This window comes from Rattus norvegicus, chromosome 16 (assembly GCF_036323735.1).
Source record: "Rattus norvegicus strain BN/NHsdMcwi chromosome 16, GRCr8, whole genome shotgun sequence".
NCBI classification, from domain to species: Eukaryota; Metazoa; Chordata; class Mammalia; order Rodentia; family Muridae; genus Rattus; species Rattus norvegicus.
In genome coordinates, this window is record NC_086034.1 from 59,757,535 (window position 1) to 59,769,900 (window position 12,366).

Here is a 12,366-nt window from a genome sequence, read left to right on the forward strand (position 1 = left end):
TTTTTAATGTGGAAAATAGACTGCATGCAAGTGTCTTACACTAAAGGCAGACCTTGCAAGTGAGTACAAGATGAGTCCGAACAGATGGTTCCTGAATGCAAGTGAAAGTGATCACGTGATATGAAATGCAGGCATATTTTATATGGGCGGAAAGAAAGGGAATAGTTATTGAAGACATTCTACAGAAATAAAAGAAATGGAAATGTTAACTTCAATAGAGCCTGCCTGAAGGCATTCCAGGTTTGAGCTCATAAACTGGGGAAAGAGTAAAAGGAAAATGAAAACGAGTACAAATAAATATGTTTTTAAGAGGAAAAAGGTTAAAGCTTAGGCTAAAGCTTAGTAATAGACAGCATGCTCAGCATTCCCAGGTCCTAGGTTCAAGCCCCACTGGTGCATTTGTGTGCGTGCGTGCATGCACACACACACACACACACACACACACAGTGGATTAAAAAATAGTTTGTGTTAAATACTTGCGTGCAGTTATGAGTGTGCATACACAGGAGGAATCACCCTAGAGTCTCAGCCAGTGGTTCTCAACCTTCCTTATGCTGCCAGCCTTTTTTTTTTTACCAGTTCCTCATGTTGTGGCGACCCCACCCATAAAATTATTTTGTTGCTACTTTATAACCATAAGTTTGCTACCATTGTGAATCATAATGCCAGTATCTGATATTCAGGATATCTGATATGTGACCTCCAAATTTGTTATGTCCCACAGGTAAACAACTGCTAAAAACCTGCATCTGTTGTCGTGATGGATGAAATATACTCTATCACTTACCCGAGAGAGGCACAGGGAAGTAGTAGCAAAAGTGTGACTTTGATTACGGCTTTGAGACAATCCGAGAGGAACCAAAGCATGAAGGCAGAATATAGCAAAATGTTCCTGAGTTTTAATAATGGGTCAGAATGGCTAAATACACTTAACATGGGAGTTCAAAGAGAGAAGAGATTTGGGTAGCAAATGAGGAACACACATAAACTACTTTCATGTCAACCAAGTAGTTAGAATAGATTTGTTCTTTTTAATTTATTAATTTAGGTTTAATTAATTATTTTCATTGAAATGTAATTACATTGCTTTGCTCCCTCCAGGCCCTCCCATCTACCCTTCTGCCAACCCCTATCATGTTCCCCCAAACTCAACTTGATAGCCTCTTTTCCTCTGTTATTGTTCCATACATTCATGTGTGGATATACACAAATTTATTGACACAACCTTCTGAAACCACTTTTCAAATATGCATCGTTTTTGGCTAGTTCTGTTCAAAGCCTCCTGCAGAAACTTGGCGTGTTCCTGCCACATGTTAGCTTTATCCAACGAGGGTGCTTGAGAGCTTGATTTAACATTCTCTGACAGGGTGACTTCAGGTACATTGGAAGAATTGATTGATATCCTAGAAGTTACTTCATTATCAATAAAACTGAAGGAAATCTCATGCTGTCCATTAGCTTTGTGGGGATAATGATCCAGCAGAGTCTACAGGATCTCATCTGGAATAACATTTTTGTTAAGATTGCTCTTAATCTCCAGAGTTAGGGCTTGGGAATCCAGTACAGATGCTGTGGTGTTTTCATTAATGACACTGGCATGACTTCTTGTGTCACAGAAGGCTGAAAAGCTATGGTGCCCACATTCAGTGCGTGCTCCCTTGCTGTTGTAACTTGCAGCTTGAAGATACCCCTTCTCCTTCAGAAACTGCCTGGCATCATCGTAATTAGTACTTCTGTGCACAGGTGTGCTGGGCCCCTCTTGTAAGTTATCCACTTGATCAATGTCAGCACTGCCTTCTGAGTCTAGTAATGCCTACTTATCCACAAGCTTAAATGTATACTTGCAAATTTCACTGTCTTCGTAAGTGGATAGGGGTGAAATGGTTTGACTTTGCTTCAAGGGCTGTTTCAGACTTCTCTTACTACTGAATGTTTTCGAGAACCGACTTGGGTGGATTTCTCCAGATGAATCTTCTAAATGGGACCCTCCCCCTGAAGAATGAGGCATTTCAACAGCATTCTCTGTCACCATGTACTTGTCCTTTACTTTAGTGCTCGAGGAGTAGAGAGGCAGGTTTCTGTCTTTGTTCATGTCAGATTTGTCCAGTACACTCTCTTTGTCCATCCCAGACAATTTCTCTTCAGGTTTTTGCCTTTTCGTTTTTGACAGTGAATTATCTTTTGGTGATGTAGAAAAGCCAGAATCTTCCTCTGATGTCAGAAGCCCACCTTTGATGGCACATCTGTTTAGTTTTTTGTCGTGATTTTCATGGCACATACGTTTACATTTCAATACACAATCTGTTCTGGAAAAATACCATAAGCAGTATTCACAGTGGTAAGGCTTCTCTCCACTGTGAGTTCTTTTGTGCCTTTCCATATGATATTTCTGTATGAATCTCATGCCACGTTCATCACAGCGAAATGGCTTTTCACAAGGCTGGATTGTCTCGTGTCTCTGAAGCAGGTACATGAAATGCATGTCAAACTGACTGCATTGAAATGTTTTTCTCTCCTGTATGAACGAAGACATCTTTGTAAGTGATAATTCGTCCTAAAGGCAGCATTACAGTGCTCACAAACGTGAGATTTAGGGGTTTTCAAACCAACTGATCTGTCCTCATTTATTGTAAAGATTTTTGCAGGAGAGTGTTGTTTCCACCTCTTTTTCTGAAAGTTTGCTGTCTCTCTGAGTTGGGTTTTTTCTCTTTCTTTCTTTCTTTCTTTCTTTTTTTTTTTGTTTTTTTTTCATCAATTGCTCAGATCCATCCGTGAAAGTAATTTCCTACTTCACACTTATGGGGACATTAAGTGCATTCTGCAGTCCATCTGCCATTTTTCACTGTCTCCTCGTGGACCATGAGTTCATCATGGGATATCATATCCTGTTGTCTCATTTCACTCTCTTGTAGCACTTGGTCTGTGCAAGGATCTCCTGGTGAGGCATGGATATTGAAGTACTGACTACTGCTGTTCTCCAGACATGGCAGACTGGCCAGATATTCCACCATTTTAACCATTGCACTTCGTACGTGCCACCACATTTAAGAAACAATCCTTCCAGTTTGTCATCAATGTTCACTCAATATAATTGCCTGAGCCTGAAGTAAAAATGAAGACTTCAAAGAAGGGAATGCTGTTGAGTTGAGAAAGAAGTGGTTGGGTTTCTACCTTTCACTGGCTCCAGAAACTCTCAGGGTCCTCTCAGTCTCTTTTGCCATCCAATGCCTCTATAAAATGTGTCAGCCTGCCAGATCACTTGGCTAAATTTCCAAGCCACTGAGTCTTCTGTCTGCGTGCTTGTGCCAAGGCATACCCAGTAATGATTTTAAATGGCCCCTCTATGTCATAATTACATGTAGTTGTTTTTGAGCTAATTTTCAGATAAATTCCATATAACTATAATTTTATAACATAAATAAATTTAACTTTACATAATTATTTCATTCCTCTGATGACTTATGTGTTTTCAAATCTACATATGTGCATATTTAAATACTTGGAACACAATTAACTCTTCTACATTGTACTACAAATGTTGCCAGCATTTAGGACACAAATGCCATGCAGCTAGAGAAAGTACATAGCATTCCAGTTGCTTGTTCTCCCTGTGCAGGTTTGCCACTGTGGAATCATGGTACCAAGTACCACTTATGACCTGTTTATAATGATTATTACATTTGCCAGGGAACTAAAATCATACGCCAGAGTCAACCAGTTACAACATATCAGATATTAAAGTTATTATAAATTAATAAATTAAATAAAGTACAATGTCATTATAAGGAACTACAAATGAAAAAGATTGCTATGCTTGCATTTTGTCACATGAATCCAGATACATGATTGGTACTTGCTTCTAGCTAATGCTAGGTCTTTCAAAAGATAAACATCAAATAAAGATTTTTTTTAAAGAAAAAACTGCTGTAGCTATAGGAAAACACCACATATGCTATCTGGGATTTTGAATTTAGCTAATTCCGTACATGGGATACCCAATAGGCAGAGACATTTCCCCTCTCTGGCCCAGTATTTTATCTATTATAAATTCTGGACTTTGTTGATGGTAAATAATAATGATAACTACATTAGAACCTGGTCATCTCTGACCTTCCTCTCACCATACATATGTACCACTGTGATAGCTAGATTTCTTCTTATCCTTTAACAGTCAAGTTCTCTAGACTAAACCACAAAGCTGTATCTTGCACAGTTAGGCGAAACTGAAGTGTTGACAAGTTTGAAATGGAAAACAAATGATATTTAGAAAACTTCAGAAAGATTTTTACCATGTCTTGAGTCTGGTTTTGCTGTATAAAGGTAATAATTTTGCTTTAAAATTTTTTTCTGTAGGTACTCTTGATTCTTAACAAATAAAATAGCATCATCAGAAATGCTTTCTCATAGAAAAGATGATCTTCAGATAAATAAGAATTATACAGTTAGGACCTGTGACTACTTAGGAAAAGGCATATGGAAAAATAAGTATTCAATATGGTTAATATACAAATTTTATAGTTTCTCTTATGGTATTTAAAATTTTTTATGAATACTGCTCATGATGTTAAAATTATATCACAAAGCTCTTCTTAATTCACTACTAGGAAGTAATTTAAGGTATTAATCACATGGAAATTATTCAATCAATGCCTCTAATGATTTATTTTTCCTTATAACATAAAGATATTAACTTGAAAATGTATTACTGTAAGCTTCAAGTCAGATATGTTTTTACGTAGTTTTGCAACTGCAATTGACTGGACTTCACAAGTCTCAGTTCACTAATCTAAAAAATGGAAAAGTTACTCAAGAGGACTTCAGACTCTTTATAAGCAGAGAATCCTTGTCATGGGTCTGTTGGCTGCAGATCACAGAAAACTACATCACTCTGGCTTACACCTCTGAAAGTATGGTGGCATTTAATGAAATAAAATAGAATATTAGGACTTTAAAAAGGAGGAGCTGGTCTGTTCTAATGACTGAGCAGAATTTATCTTTATTGTTCTACTGGAGACCTCGTTCAGAATTCCTATCTTAGTTCAGACTCTTTTGGAAAAGAATTTGATATGTTCATCTGTGTTTCCTTCAGTTCCTAGGAATTATTGGTTACATATCATTAAAATAGTACCAACATAAAGGACTGGCTTTTGAGGTATTCATACAATTCTAGAGCTATGGCTTATGTCCTAATTTACATTGGTAATTAACTTTATAAAACAGAAAATAGAGTACCCAACATATTTTAGGGATATATCAGCATTAGCAAAATGGAAAATAAAACACACATAAAGATAAATTGTTTCTGTGACTCCAGTCATCTCTAATTTACCCATGGCATACTTAAAAGAAAAGATAAAGTATATAAAGAGAAGCACTTGAAGATCTTTGCTAAGAAACTAAACATTGCCAAGTAATTACAGGATATATCTACTGCCATAGCTAATCTTGTCAACTTGACTAGATTGAGACATCAGGGAATAGTTAGGCACACCTTTGCTTCTGTCAGGATGAATCTTGAGACAGTAGGCCATATGATCTTTGAGTCTTATGTAACTAGGGAGTTAATGCCTTGAGGATAAATGACATTATGGCATTTTTTTCAAGTCTAAAAGAAAAAGGAGAGATGGAGTCTAATTGGACGAAGGAGTCAGACTTGGGGTCCAACTTGTAGGCAGTAGCATGTCCTAGATGGCTTTGTTCCTCTTCTCTCTGCTTCCTCATGGTGTGAATTTCTCTCCAATGCCCCTCCCCCAATTATGGATGGCACTATCAAAAATCCAGACTGACCCTGGGCTCCAACCTCATAGGTAGCAATGAATAGCCTAGTAAGAGCACCAGTGGAAGGGGAAGCTCTTGGTCCTGCCAAGATTGAACCCCCAATGAACATGATTGTTGGGGAGAGGGTGGTAATGGGGGGAGGATGGAGAGGGGAACACCCATATAGAAAGGGAGGGGGAGGGGTTAGGGGGATGTTGGCCCGGAAACCAAGAAGGGGAATAACAATCGAAATGTAAATAAGAAATACTCAAGTTAATAAAGATAAAAAAAATCCTGAACAAAATAAAATCTTCCTCACATAAATACTTCCTATCTGAGACCTTGAGAGGTATAATAACAAAGTATCTAATATACATGCTATCCACATATACATGCAGTTTGAAAATGAAATAACTGACCATAAGCATTTTTCCCAGTTGGTCTTTAATTATCTCCACCTTTGCAAGTCCTGTTTACTAATATTTCTTTGACCTTTGTAGAATGTCCTCTGAGGGAACCCAGCCTCTGTGTCTACCCAAACAGTGGCTCTTTACCATTGGCTGAACCTTGGTGTTTGCTTCTGACCCTGGGGCATTCTAATTTCACTGACCTACATTTCGTTCATCCTGGTTACGGATTTCTTCAAATATTTGACAGGCATTTTTAACACAGAGACAGTGATGAGATTCACCACTCCTTTATCCTATTGATAGGCAAGGCTCTCCCTACCTACAGTAAGGCAAACTTTTCCCTTTACCTGAGTTATGTATGGTTTCAGTTCTCAACCTCATTTATATGCACAGACTCTTTCATTTCCCAGGAAAATTCAGATGGGTCCAAGGTGCTTCAAACTTACTTTAAACCAAAAATCATGCAGGCTAGGATTTAAGGGAAAGGATATTTGGTTAGGCAAATTATTTAGAAATTCTTAAACAAGCGTATTGGCTAGGTGTTGCACTACTGTATTTTGAGACTAATTCAAAGTAAAAAGGTAGAAGCTTGATGTCCTTAAACTCTGCTATGTCACATTCTCAGATAGAATGGGAGACATTGTGAAATAGGGCCACCTTTGCTGCAAAACCGGACAATGTAAGATCAAACAAGTCATTGATCCTTCCTTAAACTCGTAAAAGTTTATAGACGAAAGTCCAAAATGACATGAGTTATAGACAGGAATGAAATTTCTCTCTCCATGTGAGGACCGCTACTCACATGTCTGGGTTGTGGCCTTCTGAATATGGTTGACAGCAAAGCTTATCAAAGTCAGGAATGCAGAAGTCAGGGATGCAGAAGTCAGGGATGTTCTCATATGAGGAAAAGAACCATTTGTGTCTGATGTCCTTGTTATTTCAGGTTTGTTTCTTTTGTTTTGTTTTGTTGCTGTTTGCTTGTTTGTCTTTGGACACAGTGTCTTGCTGTGTAGCCTAAGCTAGAACTGAAATCAAATTTCAATGGCTTCAGCTTACCAAATACCCAGAAGACAGACTTGTGCTGCCACACTTGACTTCAAGTGAATGAGATGAAGAACAAAGGCTAGCCGTCAACTTTGCCACCCAGAACAATAGAAACCAAAAATCCCAAAAGGTTATTTTTTAATGTGCCTGAAGAAAATCCTATCAAACTAAATTTCTATAGCCAGCAAAAAAGCAGTCTTCATAACTAGAGCAAGATAAATGCCTTTTTTTTCACAAAAGGACCATAATAAAACAAATACCTAAAGATAAATGATCTCAGAAAGATGTCCAGGCCACTGGGAAGAAAAGAACACCTAAGTCTCAAATATATTAATAAGTAGAAAATATACACCTGCATGCCTCATTAGTAGAGTGTTCTTCACAGAAGTAAAATACGTGAACTTATGACACAGGTAGAAACATGTCCAAATTCAATATCAAATGCTAAAAACAAAAAAATATATATATATATATATAAAAATCACTGTTTGTGAAGTCTTCACAGCAGGTCCTAATAAATTGGGGAGATATGTATTTATTCTCTGAAGATGCTACCAAAAATGGAAGAAGAAATAAGAATAGATGGCACTAAAATCCACTAAGGGAAAATTGACTAATAGAAAATATTTATCTAATATATCAGGAAAAGAAAACCATAACTAGGTCATGGTAATATGGGACAGCATGCACATGCAGCCCTAGAAAACTGAGGCAGGAGAATTGGGAACTGGAAGCCAATCTGAATCACAGAGCTAGACTTCTTACTTTTGAAGTCAAGAGAAGACAATAATGGAGAAATATTAGAGTAGACCTGTAAAAGGAGAAGAGTGGCAGAGCCATGGCCAACCAGCAGATACTTTTGTAAAATAGGAACTTGATTCTCAGTTGGAATGACAGTGCTTTGTGCTGTTACATTGGTAATGAGCAATTAGCATCTTTCCATCCATGCACTTGCTACCCTGTTGTATTCCAGAAGCCCAGCTGTAATTGGAGTTTTCTTCTGCCCTCACCCTTCCGCAACTTAGTGTTACCTAACTGGTAACTGGATGTTACCATGGTAATGATGATTCCACCACACGCGAGCACACATACATACACACACACACACACACACACACACACACACACACACACACACACACAGAGAGAGAGAGAGAGAGAGAGAGAGAGAGAGAGAGAGAGAGAGCACTAAGGCTATAATATTGAAACTTCTAAGCACATTCTGATTCTTAAGCTTGAAATTTTATAAATGTATGATTTAGATCCCCTTTGTCCCAAAGTGCAGGACAACCATATTTTGATCATGGAAATATTTCTACAAGTAGGGCCTGCATTATCAGATCATTTTAATCTTACATAATCTCCTCAAGAAAGACTCATGAGAAAATAGCCACCGTCAGACAACTCTGTCTTCCCTGAATGTCAAGCCCAAGATGAAAGCAATTTCATTAATGGTGCATCTAATTCTGAATTTAAGTTAGTGCGTTTATATAAAAAATATATTCAGCATGAATCACATTACTTAATAGGAAAAAAAACTCTATGTAAACACCCATTAGTCAAATGTCAAGTAGAAGGCATTTAAGCTTTCTTGCTTGGAAAAAAAATGTATGAAAATCTAAAAGCCTAATAACTTTTACTTACTCTTTATTGCTGCTTGGGCAAACTGTTCTGTACAAGAACTACAATAAGCTTTGTTATTTTTTTCTCCACCGAGGTTTTCTAGTTGTCTGAACAGTACAGAGTGTATAATTATATGCTTTAAAATGCTAATATACCAAGCTTCATTATTTATGCCTCATTTTCATAAATACAAAATAGCTCTTTAAGGACAGATCACTGATGCTCTTCTTAAAATAAAGCGTGAGAGTAACAAAGGGTACAGCCAGGGTTGAGGGGTACCTTTTGTTTCTCTATAAAGCAGCAGTGGGACTGATTAAATTACAGAAGCCAATGAGCAAGAAAGAGGCATCATGGACCCCATTTAATAATAGAATTGATGTTCACAAGTCTAAGGCATCATTTCTAACAAACAAAAGGAACACATTGTTTCATATGAGAATTGCTAAGACAGATAATATGTATTTCTGAGACTCCAATCTGACTGCTTGCAAAGGATTATGCTTGTGGCCTGGTGAATTACTGCAACTGGATCCACACCCTCCACTCATCCGTTGTCCGAGTCTAATGAGATGAATCAAGATGGTTAAATCAAAGCCTGATCTTTCTCATCCCTCTCATTTGTTTTATGAAGGCAGGCATGGGGAAATAAGCCTGCAACACCAGGTACTAAAGATGCTGCAGGAAAAAAGACCAGGCTGAAATCCTTAACAAAACTGTCTCAAAAAAAAAAGAAAAGAAAAAGAAAAAAAGAAAGAAAGAAAAAATGGGGATTGGAGATACGGATTAGTAACAAAGCATTTTCCTAAGATGCATAAATACCTGGGTTCAGTATACCCATATAGACATGTACACACAAGCACACACAGGCATATGCGTGTGCACAGACATGTGTAGGCACACATAGAAACACAAGCACAAACAGAAAGACACAGGCACACAAATGCATATGTATACATGGAAGCACACACAAAGGCACATCATAGTCATGCATATACAAACAAGCACACGCATATGCACAGAAGACATGTATACATACACACACACACATACACACACACACAGACACTTAGAAATACAGACCTAATATGAGCGCTCTTTCTAAAATCCAAATTACCAGAAATACTGTCTAGAGGCAGCACATTTATAAAATACATTCCTGGGACTGGATTTAGATATTTAAAGACTTTTTTTACATGATTTCTGGAGTTTACTCCATTCTTAAAAGAGCAAAAAAAAAGTTTGATTTTTTTTTTTTTGATAAAAGCCCTATGGGTTTTGTAAGGCATCTGAATTGTAATGAGCAGAACAGCTTCTCGTGAGGCAACACAGTTTACAGGTCTCCACATATTCTGAACAAAGTGCCATGCGGCAACAGGCCTGGGTGCTTCTGCTGTAGCTAGAAGTGTGCCAACTGGCAACCGGACTTCTATCCAAGGAGCCAGTTTCACATAGCCACCAAACAGCCCAGAAAGTAAAAGAAGTGGCGTAGAAATAGGCTAACCTCCATACACGTGATCAGGCATTCTCACTGTGCAGCAGAGAGGAGAACCGCAGTCATTATTAGAAATCATTTTTACTCTTATTAATATTAATTAGTTAATAAATACTATTAATTATTTATTAAACGACTGTTGAGGGCACAACTGGAATTAGAAATGAGAGGCTGACTGAAAGCATCTTCCCATGACGTCCAGGTTTCATGGTTGCCCTATTGGCAGTAAATCCATGAGGACGAGTCTACAAGCAATCTGCATGCTCTCATAATTAATGGTATTTTCTGAAACTCATCCCCAACCTTCTAACCACCATTATCTCTCTAAAGAAACACTATTGAGTAGACTTACTCCAGCACTGTAGATTTTTCACAGTTAAGCCAGAAATTATCCACCAATATAGAAAATTCAATGCCATTGTAAGTGCCGGGTGCTAGCATACCTTTGTAGTCTAATGTTGGATACTGTGCTCTTAGACTCTTGAAGGTGATCTTAGAATAGGTCTGCAAAACAATAGTATCTATCATTCTACATTGTAAACCTATTTAGAGAACCTAGAAAATGCCAGATTCCTGTTCTGCTTCCTCCTGTCATAATGATTCATAGTTTATTGTGAAAATATAGGTATTGTTTTATTATACTTCCTGGGGGGACTACCAATTCATACCTTCCAAAGAACATTCAGAAATTAAAAATCTAGGATTCAGTGGGATAACTGAATGAAAAAGTTTTGACCCATGAGGCAGCCTCTCCATATTCAAGGTTATTGGTAGAAACAAATATCTCCCATGTTCACTGATGAGGTACTGTTGAGTCGAGGAATGTGAGTTTCTCAGCACCTGGCTGGCCTCTGACTTTTGGTCAGCTTAAAACAAATACTTCAATGGGAGCAAGGGAATAAATCTTGCATGTACATCAATGTCTGGACACTTCTTCACAAGTATTTGACTTAAGATTCTCACATTGCATTAGCGAAATGGTTCTGTAAATTTATTTTCTTATATATAGTCTATATTGTGAACTGATTTAAAAGGAGGCTTTTGACACAATGCAAGTAGGGTTGAAGGACCATAGATGAGACCATCAGTTAGTCTTTTCCCAGAGACCCAGGCTGATAGACCAGACGCACACTGACATTATAGACTCAACCAAATTTCAAGTAATTTTAATTTGATTTGAAATACTACAAGAGTTTATATCATACCGCATAAAGAAAAATAAAGACTGTAAATAGAAGCACTGTTCATATACTAAATGGTAAACTATCTCATTTGTTTCACAATGATGTTCCTGTAGTCATTACATTATTACAATGGGGTGGTTGCTTTAAATGAAGATCGTGTACAACAATAAATGAAGAAAATGGTTATATACTAGTTATTTGTCCTCTGTGTTCATTGGAAAGTTTTCCTAAATGTGTCTCTGTCCACTTGGCTATATAAAGGTAACATTAATATGATCTATGAGTGTATTAAGAACACTGAGTTCAGAATAAAACTGCCTGATGCATCGTTTCCTATGTTTTTGCGAATTTCAGCAAAATTTCTTGCAGCTTTCTAATTCTCACTGTTATATTTATACAAAATTAATAATTTATTCATATGTGAATATTTATGAATATTTTTCATCTCTGAAAAAACTAAGAATGGTTCAGGCCTTTTATCATATCTTTTTTTTTCTCTTACCTAGACATCTGTTGCTAGTTGACAATTAAATTGCTTGTTATCTACTTGAGAAAAAGGACATGAAAATATTTTAAGTGATCCTTATATTTTCCTACCCTAAAGTGAAGGGACAAATGATTAAAAGTGTGCCACAGAAAAGAGATACTTTGCTGTTTTATCAACATTTGCATTTCTTTTTGAAAACTTCACTTGTCCACTAGAAGTCATGAGCAAAAGTGACGGGTAAAGCAGGGTTAAGACTATATTAAAGAGATATCCCGATCCTAAAATTGTCTTTTCTGAAATCAATTTAAAGGAGATGCAGACTCCCATGCCTCAAATATTTATATTTAACATTAATATTTCTTATAGAGG

General features: G+C 37.2%; 1 pseudogene; it reads right to left on the reverse strand.

The window, feature by feature from the left end:
* Nucleotides 1-1,147: 1,147 nt before the first annotated feature.
* Zfp148-ps1 (zinc finger protein 148, pseudogene 1) lies at nucleotides 1,148-2,742 on the reverse strand (annotated as a pseudogene).
* Nucleotides 2,743-12,366: the final 9,624 nt, after the last annotated feature.